This window comes from Capra hircus, chromosome 2 (genome assembly GCF_001704415.2).
Source record: "Capra hircus breed San Clemente chromosome 2, ASM170441v1, whole genome shotgun sequence".
Classification (NCBI taxonomy): Eukaryota; Metazoa; Chordata; class Mammalia; order Artiodactyla; family Bovidae; genus Capra; species Capra hircus.
Window position 1 is genome coordinate 42,836,948 of NC_030809.1, and position 21,587 is coordinate 42,858,534.

The following is a 21,587-nucleotide window of genomic DNA, read 5'->3' on the forward strand; positions in this document are numbered from 1 at the left end:
TCAGTTGCATTTGAGCAAAGGATTAGCTAAGACTAGCCTCAGAGTTAAGTGGATATATAATGCTAAAGATATTGAATAGATGAAGGCAACAAGGAAAAACACTGATATTTATGGACTGGCGTTAAAGAATAATAAGAAGAAATCAGGAAGTAAAGATATTTTGGAGATGAAGCAGAGAAGCGATATTTCTAAATGGAAACATCCTCTTGGCTAGCTGGAGGCACAGAACAGGCATTTAAGAGAAAGAAGATGCTGGCGTGACACTAATCAGGAGAGACAAAAGTGACGTTTTGAGACACAACAATTCCCTGGATTACAGTATAAAAAATGGCTCTCAGCCCTAGCTGTGCACCAGAATCGTTTATGGAGCTTTTAAAATGTGTCCATGCTTGGGGCCTCATCTCAGAGGCTGTGATCAGAGCCAGGGTTGAGAATCACCAGAGCAGAGAAAGAACAGAAGGCAAAAACTGAGCCACAGGGAACTCCCAAAGCAAGTTTGGAAATGGAGATGGAATTCCATTTTATAGAAGTAGAAGGAAAGCCAGGAAAATAAAACATGGCAGGATCCAAGGGAAGAAGAAATTTCCAGAATGAATAGGTGGCAAAAATAGTACTAACTGCTATATAAGAGGTCAACAGTGATGCATGTAAAGCAATGCCTGGCTCTTGGGAAGTGCTAAGTGGACACAGAGGGAATGAATGAGTGCTGAGAAGATGGCCCCCTCCCTCTGAGGTTCAAACACACTATAGCTTAGCAATTCTAAGCTGGGCCAGCAACATTCTGAGCCAACGGTCTTCTGGGCTGAGCTGGATTGATTACACTAAAATTTGGGGTTTCACCTTCCCACTTTCTAGAGTCTATTTTGAACATGATCAAATCCTGGCTTTGTGGCAAAGAAAAATATGACAGCTTTCAAAGCAGAGAAAAAGATTCAGTCATTTGTTCATTCACTCTACCAGACAGCCAGCCAGCCAGATATTTATATACATCCATTCTTCAAAAGCCATTTACTCCAGGGAATGAAGATAGCACTTCAAAACTTAATCTTCAAGCCACATGATTTGCATTAATTTGCATATAATTTTAATCTATTTCAAAACTGTAGCAAAGCCCATTTAACATGCATTTTTTTAAAATACTTGGAATTCCTTTTGACAGATTTTCAAGTGAAAGTATATTTTTATTGTGATCAGATTATTTCTTGCCTAAATCTACCACTGTTCTTCCACATGTTCAACTTCACTAGAATTTAGTTTGTTATCCTAAAAATGTCAGACTAATGAGTACTTTTTAAATTATCACATTAATGTTCTTAATGCAAATTTTAGCTTTGAAGTCATTCATTAACAAAAGAGAAGGCCAGATCTCTTTAACTGAGCATTAACTATCTTCCTACTTCTGTAACTATCACTGCCATTTCTACAAAAGTTTTAAAGGAAACCAATTAAATTAATATTTCCATGAAATACATGACTAGATCCCTACCTCTGTCATAGCTTTTTTCTCCATTACAAAAAGCTCCCTAAGTATTGCAATTTCATGCATTTCTATCACTATACTGATTTGCAAAAACCTGTAAATAAACAAGGCATAATGTTGCCAATGCTGGATTGCTAGCAGTAGTTCCAAATACAATATTTCAACAACTGTGAATATGGATCATTGCTTAGTTCAAACTGTACACAAGTAATTCCTTTTTCAAATTTTTAATTTATTTACATGAGATCAATCACTAGAAAATTCAATGAGACATTACAAGACAACTAAAAGCTATAGGAAAAGAAGTTGCAAGAAAGCAGAAGCAAAATAAAAGATACTATCTTCATTTTTATATCAAGATAGATCTTCTTAAGACTTTCCTGGTGACTCAGTGGTAAAGAATCCTCCTGCCAATGTAGGACAAGCAGGTTCAGTCTCTGGATTGAGAGGATCTCCTGGAGAAGGAAATGGCAACCCACTTCAGTATTCTTGCCTGGGAAACCCCATGGACGGAGGAGCCTGGTGAGCTATATAGTCCATGGGGTTGAAAAAGAGTCAGATATGACTTAGTAACTAACCAACAACAAACAACACAACTACAATATTTTTTCACATTATATGTGGAAATGAGTTGAAGAATAAAGAAAAGTCTTTATTTCCAAGGGAAAGACAATACTATGCATCAACATTTTAAAATTAAAAAAAAAAAAAGCACAGTCATAACAGGTAACCTTTTATGTATTGGTGAATTAGGTAGTCCCTCTGTTGTTGTTGTGTTGTGCTTGGTCATGTCCAACTCTTTGCAACACTGTGGACTGTAGCCCTTCAGGTAGTCCCTAGGTATACTCAGGGACAACCCAGGTAGTCCCTAGGTATGTAAAAGACAGACTCAGTTTTTGCCCTTAGCAGCCCACAGACCATTGAATGGAATGAAATCACTCCAATATGACAGCTTAGAATCTCTGCTTCTGCCAACTGCTGGACAAGAGTGGCTACAGTCAGCCCTGTGCTAAATCAAAAATTCACTTGGCATATGAAGTCCCGGGGAAGATTTCTACCTCTGGCATTCTAAAAGCTGGTAACTCTAATTAGAGAGGTATGACTAGTCCCTATAATCTCAGCCAGAAGGCCAAATAGGTATCAGGAGAGAGAAGTGTCAGCTCCTTTTGCTCCCAATCTCTGTAGTATCCTTCAGAAGTTCCTCTTCCCTCCACCTTTTCTCCCAAATGAAACTTCTTATTTGACTTCTCCTGCCTGAAATTTCTCTTAAAATGTCTATGAAACAAAGTGGAGTTCCTGGGGGGACTTCAGTGCAACAGGAGTGAATCTAAGGGGGAAGTTGACTCTATAGCTTCAGCGTGCAGCCAATCGCATGCAAAAATATAAGATTTCGTGAAAAAAGTGATTCAGCAACACAAGTGGAGACCATGCAGAGCGAGAGTCAGGAAGGCATGAGAATGGTAGCCACCAGCTACCGCATCTTTGAGAGCTGCGTTCCTGCATCCTAATCCGGGTGAGGAGCAGGTGGGCGCAGGGCCTTGTTCAAGTGTGTGGTTGAAGCCCACATCAGCTGCAGTGAGTGTCAGGAAACTATATGAGAGTAAGGAATTTACGATTTCATCTACACTCAACACTTCACTCACATGTGGCTGCCACGCCAACTCCAGATTCTCAGAGGAGAATAAAGCTCTCTCTGCTGGCTCTCACCAGAAATGTCGCTGCCACCCATATAATAAAAGAACGGGCAAAGATGCAACCTAATCATAATTAATAATTGACAAAGCTTCTACATAAAGCCAGCTGTGCCAAAAATACACCTTTAGGGCATAAATGTGTGTGACCCCAAATACTGCAAGCACAGTTCCTATTTGCTTCAGTCTAGCAGACTATCAACAGAATTGTTCCAAATCTGCCTCTTTCTTCCACCATTTGGCCACACTTTCTCCTCCTATATACCCTGAGTTGTCCCCCTCCTATATACCCTGAGCACTCTATAGATAATCTTCTACTCAGAGGCCAAAATTCATTCAGATAATGAGCAAAAAATGCTGCAGAGCAAATGAAGTGCTTTATAGCTTAAGAGCCTGACCATACGACAGATAATGGCTGGTCACACGTGTCTGCTGCTACTACTGCTGCTAAGTCTCTTCAGTAGCGTCCAACTCTGTGCAACCTCACCAGGCTCCTCTGTCCCTGGGATTCTCCAGGCAAGAATACTGAAGTGGGGTGTCATTTCCTTCTCCAATGCATGCATGCATTCTAAGTCACTTCAGTCATGTCAGACTCTGTGAGACCCTATGGACAGCAGCCCATCAGGCTCCTCTGTCCACGGGATTCTCTAGGCAAGAATACTGGAGTGGGTTGCCACTTCCTTCTCCTCACATGTGGCAACACAACTCTGATCTACAAACTCTGCCAAATATGTAGTTATCACCCCGAATAGTCAGGACTTAGTGACTACCAGCTTCCCTACTTTTTTTTTTTTTTTTGCCTCTGCTTCCAACTCAGAACCAAGCAGAGGAAGCCAGATATGGTTTCAAATCAATCTTGGATGTCTTATGTCTATTTAGCTCGTGTCTCCAGCTCCACTTTGCCAACAACCCCCAATCAGAACACACCTAAAACTTCTTTCCATTACAAGGCTTTCCCACTCCCTTGCCTGCACTGAATCTCTGCCAAACAGAAGTCATGGTGGCTGACTCCCTTGCTACAGCAATCTCTAAATAAACAGCCTTTGTTCTCATTTGAGTGGTCTTCATTTATTTCCACATGTTTAAAAGCAGAATGCTGGAATGTTCATTGCCTCAGTTTTAAAAGGCTTATATTTGGATACTACACTTGATCTTAGCCAAAAGGCCGAGAAGCAACAAGTCTTACATTTGAAAACTGGAAAAAATTGTATTTATATCATTTCAAAGCAAATGGGAAGTGAGAACTAGAAAGAGTAGCAATCGGCATGTCTAGGTTTTAGACCAGTCATTACCATTAGGTTACATTCTTAGGAAAAGCTGACTTCTCTCCGGCCTCATTTCCACCATTCGTAAAATGAAGTGGGAAGAAAGCTGCGTGATGATTGCCTTCTTGTGGCTCTGTGCTGGTCAGGAAGCCTGTGATGCATTCAAATAAGGCTGACTCAAGAAGAGCTAAATTTAGGGAATACTTACAGAGCTGTGGGCATGTAAAGGAGAACCACGAGACAGTAGGTAGTACTCCTGGGTTTGCAAATAGCTATTAGCAGACCTAAGCCTGAAGCAGCAAGAGGAAAGTGTTCCCAGAACTAGGAAGGAGAGAGGAGAGCCAGCTTAGCGTGAGTCAGATCTATGGTAGAGGGACACAGCCAGACTGAGGGAACCCCTACAGAAGGCAACAAGGGAGAAATAACCTAATTTCCCTCCCCTTCTCTTTTTCATCTCTTTTTGGGGTTCCCTACTAGTGAAATGCAAGTGGAAACTGTACAACATGGGATCTAGACAGTTCGGCTGCCCTGTGCAAACAGGAGAGTGGAAAAGGGTGGATAGTGGGTCCAGAGGAGAAAAAGACAGACATTTGATGGGCAAACTGTGATTCCCTGACATGGTGCACGGCTTTGGCTCAGATTTGTACAGACACGTTCTTATCAGAATCCCCATCTCTAACTCCTTTCCTCTTCATCTTTCTCACTTTCATTATTTCTTCTTTTCAGTACTTGCTACTCCCTGTAGTTGTACACTTTTTTTTTCTGACATCAGTAAGGGAATAAGAACTAGTGGCAATAAGAACACAAGTTCTCAATAAGCATCCACAAGCAACTCAATAAGCAGCATCTCCTGGCCTGTACTATTTTTCTTATCATGTATTAATTATATTGATGTATCTAGCTACTAGACTGCAAGGTCAATGAAGGCAGAAGTGTTATCTGTTATCTCTGTATCTACTGTGGTACATATTTTCTATAAATAATAAACCTTAAAAAAAATAAAACAGTAAGTGATATTCCACAATAGTTCCTAAACATTATACATCCTTTGTTTTACTTCCCACAAACTCCAGATCAGTTGGCTAATGTAAGTGCACAAGATACCCAACTGGCCTGCAAAAACTGAAGAGGATACCATTCTGCTTCACCAGAAAAGAGATGAATATGAAACTAAAGGAAAAACTGGCTATGATGACAAAGGGACAAAAATTTTGAAATTTGGTAATTCTATTGCTTCAGAAGAAGATGAGGATTTCGAAGCTATGCAGGAAGAGAGGGAATGAAGCTATAAGAAGAGTTTATATGCAGTTAATTAATATTTTTGCTTTAACAATTAAGAAAGTTGGTATTTGCAAAGGATAGATCAATGGGCAGCTCCATTGTTGCGCAATGATTCTCAAAAAGGCAACACAAGTGCTTAAATATTTTGTTCTCAATCAAGCAAGTTAGTATAAAAATTATGTTTCGCATTACACAGCATGAGACAACTTTTAATGAGCTAAATCTGTTTCCTCATTTCTTCTCTCTCAGTATTTACTCAGCACCATCAATAAAGAAAGGTGGGGGGTGTTATACACAACCCAAAACAACTGGGAACAAGTTGTACAATTTAAGAGAGATATTTATGACACAGATAGATTAAAATGCACTGAAATAAATATATTATCCGATTTGAACATTAAAGTCCGTTTATATACTGCTCATATTTTGTTTTGGGCTTCCCTGGTGGCTCAGAGGTTAAAGTGTCTGCCTCCAATGCAGGAGACCTGGGTTCGATCCCTGGGTCAGGAAGACCCCCTGGAGAAGGAAATGGTAACCCACTCCAGTATCCTTGCCTGGAGAATCCCAAGGATAGAGAAGCCTGGTAGGCTACAGTCCACGGGGTTGCAGAGTCAGACACGACTGAGCGACTTCACTCACTCACTCATATTTTGTTTCACCACAGAAACTGATGACTGCCGAAATAAGGCTAGAAATAAACCAAACATTTAAGTATTTAAACAAAAACTTCAAGTAGATTCAGATTTATAAAATCATTGTGAATATAGGACAGGATTCCCATATACCCAGTATCCAGTAATTAGCATCTTGTGTCAGTATGATGTTTTAGTGTACTCAATCGTGTTCAACTCTTTGTGACCCCGTGGACTGTAACCCACCAGGCTCCTCTGTGCATGGAATCTTCCAGGCAAGAATACTGGAGTGGGTTGCCATTTCCTCCTCCAGAGGATCTTCCCGACCCAGGGATCAAACCCATGCCTCCTGCACTGCAGGCAGATTCTTTCCCACTGAGCCACTTGGGAATCCCATTAGTGTGGCACATTGTCGAAACTAATTAACCTGTATTGACATATTATTATCTACAGTCCACACTGTATATGTATTTCTTCATTTTTCATCTAATGTCTTATTTCTGTTCCAAGATTACACTCAGGATTACATTGAGTTTTCATGTTTTCCTAGACTCCTCTTGGCTATTTTAGGTTCTCAGACTTTTCTTGGTTTTGGCTTGAGGAATATCAAGCCAAATATTTTAGACAATGTCCCTTATTTTGGATTCATCTGCAGTACTGCTTATGATTAGACTGTGTTTATGGGCTTTGGGAGAGAAGACAACAGAAGTAAAGTGCTGGCCTCATCACATCGTATGGAAGGAAGGAACCAGCAACATGACTTATCGCTGTATGTAAATCATGACCATCTGGCTGAAGTCGTGTCTGTCAGTTTTCTCCACTCCAAAAGGAAATCTCTACACGAACTCAAACTCAAGGAGTAAGGACCTATATTTCACCCCCTTGATGGCAGAGTACTTGCATAAATTATCTGCAGTTCTTCTGCATAGATTGTATTTCTCTCATTTAATCACTAATTCATTTACATCACTATAGACTCATGGATTTTTTTTTTCTTTTTAACTGTGGGCTCTATTCCCAAAGCTTATTTTTATTTTGCTGCTCAAACTATTCCATTTTTAGCCACTGGGTATCTTTCATTTGATATACTCCTATTAATATCATTGTGCAATTTTTTTGAACACTAAAGCCAAACTTACTTTCTGGCACCTCAAGATGCTCCAGGCTCATCTTGTACATTTTCACTTCTGGGCTTAGCATCAGTCATTTCTCTAAAACATCCATTTCCTCTTACTTTCATGTGGAATTATTAATAGAAAATTTGGATGTTAGGCATGTTTATTGCTACTGGTCTGTTAATATTGCTTCTGGGCACTCTCAGATTTCAGAGCAAGGAAATGAATGAAATGTGTATACTAACCAATATATATATACAATGTACATCTACATGTCTATAGGTATGAATATACATGTGTGTGTACACATCTATCTTCATTTATATCTACAGTAAGCTAAACGTGAGTCCAATACTGATTAGAGTCTCCAACTCTAATCCATTACCACATGGATTATTCTAGCCTACTCCCATGCTTGTCTATAACCTCCCACACTCTTGGTTATGTAATTTTAAAACATCCTAAAATACACTTTAGCATATTCTCCCTAGAAAATAGCAAGATTTTAAAATAAATAATATTCTTCTAATTGATAGTTTAGTCAACATATATAATACACCTACTCTATTGAATAAATTATATCAAGTATTAACAGCATAGGATACTAACGAAGACTTCCTTTCTCATTATGAATCCTACCTCGCCTAAGTTAGCCTAAGCAGGGATCTTAGCTAAGGCTGAAATGTTCAGCCTTCACTAGATATTTCTCTTGGGGCAAGTTATAATTGGATGTCACACCTATTGCCTCAACTTCATTCTGATAATTATTTAATACTTTTCCTCATATTTCTTTTCACAACTGCATTTTGAATAGCATTAATATATGCAATGATAACATTTTGAGACACATGAGCTACTTAAATTGGTAATTACTACATGATCATCCCACAGGAATAATTGAAACTACACTACCATATTCAGATCAACATAAAAACAATACTGTATTCTAGATATCTGGAAAACTCTGATTTTATAAACCTTATTTTGAAGAGAAACAAATAGTGTACATTAACATCTTATCTCTCTAAAATAAAAAATCCAGGTGAATAATATCTACTCTAATTTGTGCTCATTAGCTGATTAAACCAACATTTCCACCTATTCCTGAGATAACTGAGGACTATAGGTAAAATAAACAGTACTCTCAAGGTCATTTCACTTCTTAAATGAAAGTTAGGCCATAAATTCAATTTCTTTTACTCTAAATTTTCTTACTGAGTCAAGAACTACTAGTTTATACTTTTATATTTTTTGGATTCATAATCATTTGAAAGCCTTTACTAAATAACTCTTCCCACAGTCTAAGAGGTTGATAAATGTCAATGCAGATGCTATGTATGTCTGGGGAGATTATTCTCAGCAGTAAGAAGATTATGCCATTAGAACATGCCTATACTGATCAACAAAATAAGATAGCTCGGGGGTATACCTTTAAAGTTAATTTCACCTTTAAAAGAAAATACCCCTCGTAGACTTTAGCTCCAAAATTTTAAGTGACAGGGACTAGGGTCTTCCCTGATGGCTCAGCTGGTAAAGAATCTGCCTGCAATATGGTAGACCTGGGTTTGATTCTTGGATTGGGATTATCCCCTGGAGAAGGGAATGGCTACACACTGCAGTATACTGGCCTGGAGAATTCCGTGGATAGAAGAGCCTGGCAGTTCATGGGGTCTCAAAGAGTCAGACACAACTGAGCAACTTTCACAACAGGGACTAGACATTAAACTCCTTGCTTAAAAGTTGGGGGAAAAATCAGACAAAATAAACAAAACAACAATTTGCAGGATGCAAGGCAGTAAAGGATGCCTGAGACACAAGAAACAAACACGCTGAACCCTACAAGTGCTTCAGCTCACGGCCCCAGTAAATAGATTTTCCAGGCTATCGATTAGAAAGATGCATCCAAATTGAACTCCAGTAGAATTCCTGCATTTAGAAGATGGAACTGAGAGTCTAATTGTTCACAGGAAAGAGGAGAGAGCTGAACAAAAAGAAATAAACCCAGAGATTTGCAGGTCTCTCTCACATATTCAGCTAAGTATTGATCAGCACATGTCTATTAGAAAACAACCTGGAAGGATTAGAAATAACAGCCAGACCACATGCAAGGCCAAGCGAGTGCTTCCTCCTGGGCAAGGCATGCTGAAATGCCTCGACACTGGGCTGATGACACAGAAGGCTCATGGCTCATTATCAGGGAATAGTTAGACCTAGACTGAGCACAGTGCTGGTCTACCTAACAAATTTTAGAACTCATACCTAAAAGGATTAAACTGTTTCCAAGAAGTGTGTGTGCCACAACCATCAAAAATATATACAGGATAAAAAAATAACCACCAGTATTCAACAAGATAGAACTTATAATGTCTGACATTCTATAAAAAATTACTTTTAATAAAATATCACTTATAAGCTAGGTTCTGATAAGTTTAAATGGAGAGGAAAAGTATAAATCTTAAAGATACCACTAACATAATAAAGAGTTATACCTAATGAACCAGTCACAGAGATAAAACAATCATAACGTCGCTTAATTAATGCAAAAGAAAGCAGAAAATAGGAAAATGGAGCCCAAGTAATAAGATGATAAATTTAAGTCTCAACATCTGAATAATCACACTAAATACAAAAGATCTAATTACTCCAGTTAAAAGCAGATATTGTCAGATTAAATGTTAAAGTTAAAACTCATGTACGTGCAGGGTGCAGGGGCTTTTCTGGTGGCTCAGTAGTAAAGAGTCCACCTTCTAATGCAGGATATGCAGGTTCAATCCCTCAGTCAGGAAGATCCCCTGGAGAAGAAAATGTCAACCCGCTCTGGTATTCTTTCCTGGAAAAACCCCATGGACAGAGGAGCCTGGTGGCCTACAGTTCATTGGATCACAAAGAGAGTCAGACACGACTGCGTGACTAAACAACAAACCATGCTGTCTACATGAAATCTGCATTCACTATAAATACACAGATGGGTTAAAAGTAAAAAGATGGGAAAAAATCACCATGCCAACAGTCATCAAAAGGCAGCTAGAGTGGCAACATTAAATCAGATGAAGTAGGTTTCAGAACAAAGAAATACTGTCAAAAAAAGATAAAGATAAAAGATAAAGATACAGAGATCATTTCATAATGATGTACCTAACAACAGATCCTCAAAAGTAATACAGTAAAAATTGATAAACTAGAAGAAATAGATAAACCCACAATCAGAGCCACAAATTTCAATATTTTATATAACAAATATAAAATCAAACAATGTAACATGCTTTCCTATAGGATCCTTCACATAGGACAAGGCAATCTGAAGCTAGAGGAAAACTTCTCTAACCTGTTCAGGCTTAGGGCTGATATAGGCTCACTGTGTGAGAATACCTGAGGCTTGCAATGATATGGCCTCTGGATTGTACTCCACTATATTTTCATTTTCAGGTTTATTATGTGCTATACTGGGAGCTATCCATCTTCAAAGTATTTTTAGTGTTCTATCAGAGAGTTAATATATTTTTGTATTATAGTAAAATATACATGTCATACAATTTACCATTTTAACCAAGTTTTGATATAAATCTCACTAGCATTAATTTCACACACAGAATTTGAGTATCAAAGAAACAAGAAAAAAAAAACAAGAAAAAATTAAAGAAAAGGAAAGAAAAAGCAACAGCATGAAGCACAGTTAGAAACTTTCAATTTAATGCCTAAGAGAAAGAAAAGGTAAACAAAAACAGGTAGAGACAAAAAGAAAAGAAATAAGTTTAGAACTCTATTAATTTAAGTAGGAGAAAGCATAAAAGAGGAACTATAACTAAGACATATATTAATATTAATAGGACAATCAGTTCAGTTCAGTCACTCAATTGTGTCCAACTCTTTGCAACCCCATGAATCGCAGCACGCCAGGCCTCCCTATCCATCACCATCTCCCGGAGTTCACTCAGACTCGCGTCCATCGAGCCCATGATGCCATCCAGCCATCTCATCCTCTGTCGTGCCCTTCTCCTCCTGCCCCCAATCCCTCCCAGCATTAGAGTCTTTTCCAATGAGTCAACTCTTCGCATGAGGAAGCCAAAGTACTAGAGCTTCAGCTTTAGCATCATTCCTTCCAAAGAAATCCCAGGGCTGATCTTCAGAATAGGACAATAGTTTTATTTAAATAGTTCAATTTTACAAATTAATTTCATCATCTGTTTAAAAGGGGAAATGATAATAGAAAGAACACAGTGGTCATCAACAATAGTTTGAAGTCTATGGACAAATGAACCTTCTTGAGTTGCTCAGATTCTATACAAACCATTATCCAGTGACGAGACTCTGACCCCACCCATCTCCATACCCCAGTTCAGAAGTCACCTCCAATACATCAATCCAGCCCCTAAAAAAATCTCAGCATCAAATTCCACAGTACTGATGGTCCAAATTGTGCTTAGAAATCTACAAGTCATGTTCTGTCAGTTGCTCCCAACACTCTGTTAGGCACATTGAGAGATAAAATGAGGACTTCAAACGTTGTGAAAGTACAATGCAATATGCAAACACAGAATAAAATGAGCAATTTGTGTTAAGTACTTCAAAATATTTTGTTATAGCAACAGAAAAAAATCCCATTACCCTCCTCCTTATCCAGAAAGACCTAGATAGAACTCCTTAAATGCAAATGCAAAGAACAAATAGATTCATGCAAGGGATACATAATTCTACAAAAATGAGTGTACCAGCAGGTGATTTCTTCTCAAGTACTACAATAAACCTGAAAACCTTTCCCAATGTAAATAAAACTAGTTAATAAAGACAAATACAAATAGAAATGCAACCTCACATGCAGGAGGTTTTATGAATCAAATCTTAATAAATTTCTCATACAACATTTTGAGATAATTTCAGTATCTTTGAATGTAGTGGTATCTCTCAAGAGAATTATATTAATTTTTAAAATGGCTTCCCTAGCCTTTTAATTCACCTGAAGGAATATGTTTTCAAATTACACAGAGCATTTTTCCTATCTCATTGGGCCAATGGCATTCTTCCAAAAAAACTCTTCTGTTTTTAGAAACCCTGATATGGCAATAAATTTCATTTTAAAAAGCTCAGAAATTTAAGATGGCTCATATGGTAATATAAAATATATTTATTTCACAAATAAAGGAAGTCAAATAAAATAGCAAGAGTAGTGAAACAGTGATGTCAGTTTATATATTATCATTTTTAAATATATTTGTCCAAGCTCTCTTCTTTGTATCCACTTTTTATGTAATTCTCCCATAAGTCTATGTTATTTACAGGTATACTTCTCTGGTGCAATATTTCTTTTAATAACTTTCCTTTATGAGAATAATATAACAACAAAACAACCATGCAAAATGAGACATATTTAGGTTCTCCTGGTGCAATTAAAAAAAAACTCATTAAACTTTCTTTTAGGTAATAAACTTGTTCACCAACGAAATGTGAGAATTAATTTCAGCTGTCTAACATAAAACAGAATAGAATGTTATACTTGGACTCTTATAAAATAACTATATTTCAATTGAAAAAAGTTCCTTCATACGCTATAACTCTGTGTGAGTTGTTAAATAGTTAAGGATATACAAACCAGCTTATTTTCCTGTGAAAGTTTCAACTATTCTACAGTATAATTTTTAAAATCTAATGAATAGTTTAAAAGGAGTATGATCAATGAACAATACAAATATAATAGTACATCTAAATACAGACTAACCAAATGCATATGGCTACTCAAAACAAAGGACCAGGATTTGAATATGTGAGACTAGATATTGGAAGTTATTCTGTCAACTGTATTGCCATGCTGACCGCAAATGTAATCCAGGAATGGGACCATCTGGAAGATAACACACCTGCTAGGCTTCACAAGAGCTTCCCTGGTAGCTCAGCTGGTAAAGAATCCGCCTGCAATGCAGGGGACCCTGGTTTGATTCCTGGGTAAGGAAAATCCCCTGGAGGAGGGATAGACTGCTCACTCCAGAAGTCATAGGCTTCTCTGGTGGCTCAGACAGTAAAGAATCCACCTGCAATCCGGGAGACCTGGGTTCGATCCCTGGGTTGGGAAGATCCCCTAGAGGAGGGCATGGCAACCCCACTCCAGTATTCTCGCTTGGAGAATCCCCATGGACAAAGGAGCCTGGTGCGCTACAGTCCATGGGGTTGCAAAGAGTCAGACACGACTGAGTGATTCAACACACAGGCTTCACAAAGCGGTCTTGTTTGACATGTGATTCAATTAATCTTAGTAATGGTAGGATGCTGCTTCCCTGGCTATGCTCACTCTACACTTCTGAATTCTGTTAATGAGAATAAAGGACCCTAATGGTTTACTATGTGCAAGGTCCCCAGCATTACAGGAATCATCTGTGTTGAACTTTTCAGAGGACGAAGTTGCTATTCAGTTTAATCTTTGAAATAGCTTCTTAGTGTTCAGTTCAGCTGCCCAGTCTTGTCCGACTCTTTGCAACCCCATAGACTGCAGCACGCCAGGCCTCCCTGTCCACCTGTCACCCTCTTAGTGTTAGGGGTGATATAATTCCTTTCTCTGACTTGTGTGTTGGATCCACATTGGGTCAGTGTTGTTCTTCCCGCTGTGATAGAGGCATGCTCGTCCTTTGGCCATGTTCTCTCTTCCTGTCTACGATACTTGCCCTGCTTGTGCAGTGCCATGCTGCTCCATGTGAAACACCAGGCAATAGTATTTCTGGACATAACTACTCAATCAGACCATGTACTCAGTTGGCCAAAAACCTAATTTGAGTTTTTCCATAACATCTTATGGAGAAACTCAAACTTTTTGGCCAATCCGATATTTCTGAATACAGCAGGTCAATCACAACACGCCCCAAATCAAGATAATACTGATGAAGTAGGTATGGAGAAGAGAATGGTGACTGGGAACAGCAAACAGGATCACAGTCAACCAACAGCTCCTACCTGCATGGCATATATTCCATTGCAAATACAGCCATTACTTTTTTCCATGAACAACTCTTTAAAGTGTTTATTATTTATAACCCTACCTTCTGTCAGAAGATCTGCAGTTGCTTATATATAATGATATATATTGGAGAAGGAAATGGTAACCCACTCCAGTATTCTTGCCTGGGAAATCCCATGGACAGAGGAGCCTGGCAGGCTATAGTCCATGGGGCTGAAAAGAGTAGGACATGGCTGAGTAACTGAGCACATAATGACACAGATACAAAAGAGAGAAAAGTCAAACATGTAGAGTGATTAGGAAGCAAGTTTCAATCACACTAGTACACATCTGTTAAATTTAACTTTCGATTCCTGATCACCAAGGGAAAAATAATAGGATGAATATGCTACATAGAATCCTTGTCTGTTTTTGCTTTTCTTTATTCAAGTGTAGTTGATACACAGTAGTATATGTTACCGGTGTACAGTATAGTGATTCACCGTTTTCTCTTGGAGCATAGTTGCTTTACAAGGTTGCGTTAGATTCTGCTGTACAACAAAGTGAATCAGCTGTATGTACACACATACTCCTTCCCTCTTGAGCCTCCTGCCGATCCCATGTTCAGTGATTCACCATTTCAAAGGTTAAGAATCCTTATCTTAAAATGACAAGTGTGCTATAAGGAAAAGAAATGAACTCCTGTTGTTGTTCTCTCACGCAGTTGCGTCTGACTTTGCGACCCCATGGACTGCAGGATGCCAGGCTTCCGTTCCTGTTTGTAAACTCTAAAACTAATTTATCACATTGGCTGACATAGAAGAAACATGAAATATGAAGTAGGAGAGTATTCTTAACTGCTGCTCGTAAATGTTCTCAGTAAGAGCAAAAATATGAAAACAGTTCAGGAAATGCATTTCTGGACAGGCTTAGCTAATAAGTCTTCTAATGACCTAAGGTTAGACATTTCTGCTGTATGCCTCTCTTTGGGGACAACTTGGGATGCTACCAAGTATCTTCTGTTGGTAACACAAGAGAAATTCACAAGACTGGCATGTCACTGTCAACCTTGACCAGCCTGCTGAGCAGTTTTCATTAATAATAGGAAACCTCTTCTCCCTCTGTCCTCTGCCAACAAGCCCTAAGCATTCTTCATGTGTGCCCAGTAGTCTCAGAAGTCCACCCTGAGTAGACTATTGGAGCATCATTTGCTCTTTAGAGCTAACCTAACATATAGCAGTACAATGACTAACATTGTTTTCCTGTCTGGAATGCAAAAGAATGTCTCCAAAATCAGTATCTATTCATACAAAAATTGAAAGAGACAGGGCCAGTGCTCAACAAAATAGACTTTAATCCACCAAAGGCATTCCTAGACTAATCAGAATGGAATGGAACATCTTTTCATTACCTAAGTCAGAGCAAATATGAAGATTTAATTCAGTTGTTCAATGTTTACATTTTATATATTTCTATTCTCTCCATGACTAGTACTATCTTTCTCGGGTTTTAAGTTTCTACAGAACAGTGACTAACTCTATGTAACTTACCTCATGTAGAAACAAACATATGTCAAACCAAAGCAACTTATTAAAATATTTATATTAATGATGATGATACAAATATGTTATCACAAAGAGTAAGCAGCAGTCTTTTCAAAGGTAAGGGCAATAATCAAAGAGACACATCATGCGTGTAAGATGACTCAGGGCCACAGTGCATTGTAAAGGGTCTTCTAGGGATGGCTTATACCAACTAAGGAAGCAGACTGTTAAATTTCAGGCATTTTGTGAGCCACATGTTAAACCATAGCCATAATCAAATATCTAATTATATAAAAGTAGAATTCAATACATTATGTTAAAAACAAATGTACTGTAATAAAAACTCAAAACATCACTTTCTAAATACTTATGACATTTTACAGTGAACTATATTCTTGAGCCTATTTTCAACTGTTTTTGTAAATGAAGATCATGGAATATGGTCCCATCACTTCATGGCAAATCTATGGGGAAGCAATGGAAATAGTGACACACTATTTTCTTGGGCTCCCAAATCACTGCAGATGGTAACTACAGCCAAGAAATTAAAAGATGCTTGCTCCTTGGAAGAAAAGCTATGACAAACCTAGACAGCATGTTAAAAATCAAGAGACATGACTTTACTGACAAAGGTCTGTCTAGTCAAAACTATGGTTTTTCCAGTACTTATGTATGGGTGTGAGAGCTGGACCATAAGGAAAGCTGAGGACTAAAGAATTGATGCGTTTGAACTGTGGGGTTGGAGAAGATTCTTGAGAGTCCCTAGGACTGCAAGGAAGTCAAACCAGTCAGTCCTAAAGGAAATCAGTCCTGAGTATTCATTGGAAGGACTGATGCTGAAGCTGAAGCTCTAAAACTTTGGCCACCTGATGTGAAGAGCTGACTCACTGGAAAAGACCCTGATGCTCGGAAAGATTGAAGGCAGGGGGAGAAGGGGATGACAGAGGATGAAATGGTTGTATGGCCTCACTGACTTGATGGACATGAGTTTGACCAAGCTCTGGGAGCTGGTGATGTACAGGGAAGCCTGGTGTGCTGCAGTCTATGGGGTCATAAAGAGTCGGACACAACTGTGAGACTGAACTAAACTGACAACCGTTGTTTTCTGCAAGGTGGGAAGATTACATAGTGGTGTGCTACTGCACAGCCTTGACTGATCCTCTGCTTAGTAACCTCTTATTGGTAGATTGGAATTGTCTGAAGGAGTATTTTCACCATGGTATGTGGTACAGCCCTGGCCCTGAGTGCTGGCTGATAAACAGTTACCAACAGACCACTGCAGACACTTAACCAAGGTGAATTGAGCACCATGGTATTATGAACCATGGTATAAAGAATGTAAGTTACCTTTGTTAAAATACTAAAACCAAATTTAAGGAAACAATTTTACACTACTATGATTCTTTTTTTTTTTTTTCTGAAGTAACAATATATCTCCTTGCTTACATGGAATTTACAAAAATTTGAAAGTTAATATTGAAGACTGATTAAAAATCTTATATAAGTTCTGACCTTCAGAATAGGACAAACATGCTGCTTTGAACAATATAAACAACATTTATAAAACCCCAAAGTATCCTCATTGCTTTTAACCAAGTCTACTCATCACCTGCAGCACAGTATTCTTAGCTTCTTTCAATCTCCCCATCTCCAAATAAATTCCATCACCTTTGAACACATCCATACTGGGATCATACAAAACCAAGGTGATCTCCAGAGTTGTAAAGTACCAGAAAAAAGTTATATATCATAACAACTACATGCAAACATGCCCCCCATATGACTATATTCAGTCAAAGTAAAAAAATAAATCAGTCTCAGAAAGGTATTTTGACATGCGTAATGATGAAAAAGGAAGGAGGGCTTTATGGTAAAAAAAAAGAAAAAGAAAAGAAAAGAAAAAGAAAAAAGTGATAAGAGAAAATATAAAATGATCTTTTTGGGAAATATGTGAAGTGTACCCTCACTTAGAGGAAGACCTTTTAGATTTATAATCCTAAAACTATGTATGTATATTTTATTAGCACTGAAACAAAACCAAATTACATGCACAGCTAATTAAAGAGTCTGCTCACTTTCAAGAGAAGTTAGGAATTTTTTTACAAGTCAAATAAGGGAGAGGAAAAGTCACAGCCCACTCCCATGATGACGAAGGTAAAAGAGCTAAGGAACAGTCCTCCCAAATATGAACAAAATATTCTGGCTTAAACTAAAACTTCATCCCCATCAAAGAGAAGAGATTTTTTAAAAAAGGAAAAAGAAACAGACTGGAGTAAGCCTCATATTTTACAAGTTACTGTCAAAAATCAATTCATACAATTATTGGGGACTTCTTTTGATCACCATGGATTAAACAAAAACTGGTTTTCCTTTTTCCTTCCTTATTCAAGCTCATGACAATCAAGCAGAAGAAAGAAAAAAAAAAAAAAAGCCAAAATCTCTAAAAGAATGTCAGTGATACTGCTTGCCACCAGCTGCTTGTGAAGTGCTAAAAGATTCCAGTGATGAATGGGTCTATTAAAAAAAAAGAAAGAAAGCAAAATCTTATTATTATGTTCAGTAACCCAGATTAAGAGAGATGTAGGAGGTAATCAAGTAATTTGTGTTCAAGACATCTAAAAGAATTAAAATTAGCGGAAACACACCAGGTTGTAAACTCTCTGCATTGGAAACCATAGGCCTTTCTAATTAAGTACTTAACAATATCTAGGACTTAACCATAGGACTACTTCTGTATTTTAGGTAATATATGAAATACATCTATTATCGCTGGGGTTGGGGGATTGTCCGGTAACTGTGATAGTGCTGGGAGCAGAAGGACGGGCAGTGCTAGACAGAGAATATGTAATTAGAGGCTGAAAAATTTTAAATTCCAAGTTCTGTGGTTATTTTTTTCTTCATCTTCAGTTCAGTCGCTCAGTAGTGTCCGACTCTTTGCGACCCCGTGAACCGCAGCATGCCAGGCCTCCCTGTCCATCACCGACCCCTGGAGTCCATCCAAACCCAAACCCATATCCACTGAGTCGGTGATGCCATCCAACCATTTCATTCTCTGTCGTCCCCTTCTCCTCCTGCCCTCAATCTTTCTTCATCTTCTCTAGCTATTAAAAATATCAGTCTTATTTTAAGAAGAAACTTAGGACTTTGTCTGGTTTTTCTCTACAATATAGCAAGCACTATGAAGATAAAGGTATATATTATTGTTCTTTGGTCAACATAAAACTTGATAAAAAATATGAAAGCTCTGTTCTAAATAATGCACTTTAAGATTTCAAGTTTAAAGCCATTATTGCTGTATTCTTTAACAAGCAAAAACTGTGAAGCAGGTTCATAGGGATAATATTTTAAGTACTTTAAGAAAAAATATGAGAGGCGAATACAATATGTTCTGATATTTGTGCTTTCACCCATAAAGTTCAGCACATATCCATGTCCAATCGAAAGTCTAATAAACGTATATTTGCTATCAGACTCACTAGTCAGAATTTTTCTATTTGTCAAATTGGTGAAGGCTTTCTAAATTAGATTTTTAACACCCTTCTGACTTTCATTATCATTTATCCCAAGGGCATCAGCACCAAAGAACTTTTCGCTAGATGTAAAAGAGTCCAGCATTCTTTCTGAAACCATATCCCTGTATACATTTTAGTAAGTGGGATTTGGTGGCTCAGACGGTAAAGCGTCTGCCTACAATGCGGGAGACCTGGGTTCAATCCCTGGGTCAGGAAGATTTCCTGGAGAAGGAAATGGCAACTGACTCCAGTATTCTTGCTTGGAAAATCCCATGGATGGAGGAGCCTGGTGGGCTACACAGTTCATGGGGTCTCAAAGAGTCGGACACGACTGAGCGACACTCACTCACTCAAGTGGGATTAAAAAAAAAAGTTTCAGGTACTGTAAGGCAAAAGATTATGAACAGTAAAGCAACCAAACATAGAGTTTCTATTTTTCAGATCTGAAGGGCAGAAGTACAATGAGATAATAAATACATAAGCATAGGCACAGAAATAGAGAAAACCAAGGCAAGGATCACAATGAAGCACTTCCATCTTCTATGCTGAGTTTCCCAGGTGGCACTAGTGGTAAAGAACCCACCCACCAATGCAGGAGCTGTAAGAGACAGGGGTTCCATGCCTGGGTCAGGAAACTCCCTGGAGAAGGAAATGGCAACCCACTCCAGGGTTCTTGTCTGGAGAACCCCATGGACAGAGGCGCCTGGCGGGCGATAGCCCATGGGGTTGCAGAGTCTGCCATGACTGAGCATGCACACCTATCCACTGGTCCTCTATACTGGAATAAGCTGGGTGCAATTCCCTGGTGGCTCAGATAGTAAAGATTCTGCCTGCACTGCAGAAGACCCAGGTTCAACCTCTGGGTTGGGAATATCCCCTGGAGAAGGGAATGGCAACCCACTCCAATATTCTTCCCTGGAAATTCCATGGACAGAGGGGCCAGGCAGACTACAGTCCATGGGGTCACAAAGAGTAGGCCAGACTTAATGAATGAAAAACAACAGACAAGCTCAATGATATAATGGCCCTGACACAAGTGAAACCTGATTACTGGCACAAAACTTGGTTTAAAAGAGTGAAGCCATTTGATACAATCAAAAAAAGAAGCAATGCAGTGAAAAGTAATCAGAAAGCTGAGATGTGTGGTTACCACTGCACTATCTCATGAAATTACATTCTCAGGTGAGCCACTCAAACTGGAGTCTCACTTTCCTCAACTACAAAGTAAGCTTCCTTATCCAAAATGGTTTCCAAGATTCATTCTACTCTTAAAATCCTCTGATTCTCCAAAACTTTTCTTTCAGAAAGCAAAGTGGAAAGTGGGAAATATTTTAGAAATTCATTTAAAAACCAGATAATATTTTCTTACTGTTATGATAAGATTATCATATATTATGAGCTATTACAAATGAGTTTCAAGATTATGATGAAAGACATTTATCTTATATATCTCTAAATAAGAGAGGAATGATATAACATGGGTAAGAGATGAGAAACAGTGCTTTAGAAAATGGTATTATGAGTACTTTAGAAAACAAATTGCCTCTGTGACTCATCAGGTAATGAATCTGCCTGCAATGCAGAACACACAGGAGATGCAGGTTTGATCCCTCTGTCGGGAAGATCGCCTGGAGGAGGAAATCCAACCCACACCAGTATTCTTGCCTGAAAAAGCCCATGGACAGAGAAGCCTGGCAAACTATAGTCCAGAGGGTCGCAAAGAGTCAGACATGACTAAACAGCTAGGCACAGGCACACACATAGAAAACTCTAAATGTAGAGTGAATTGCTATCATTTTCACTCTGATCACAGGCTAAGTTAGAGTTTGACTGCTATGGTACCCAAGTGTTCACAATTCCATTTTGTTGTTATTGTTCAGTTGCTAAGTCCTAGCTGACTCTTTGTGACCCCATGGGCTGTAGCAGGCCAGGCTCCCCTGTCCTCCACTATCCCCCAGAGTTTGCTCAAATTCATGTCTTTTGAGTCAGTGATGCCACCCCCTTCTCCTTTTTCCCTCTATCTTTTCAGCATCAGAGTCTTTTCCAATGAGTTGGTTCTTCACATCAGATAGTCAAAGTGTTGGAGCTTCAGCTGCAGCATCAGTACTTCCAATGAATATTCAGGGTTGATTTCCTTTAGAAAATTTT

At 38.6% G+C, this 21,587-nt stretch overlaps 1 protein-coding gene across 2 annotated transcripts in view; it reads right to left on the bottom strand.

The window, feature by feature from the left end:
- The window catches only part of PARD3B (par-3 family cell polarity regulator beta), a 1,161,921-nt gene that overhangs the window by 879,957 nt on the left and 260,377 nt on the right, over nucleotides 1-21,587 (bottom strand). The gene's annotated exons all lie outside the window — the stretch shown is intronic.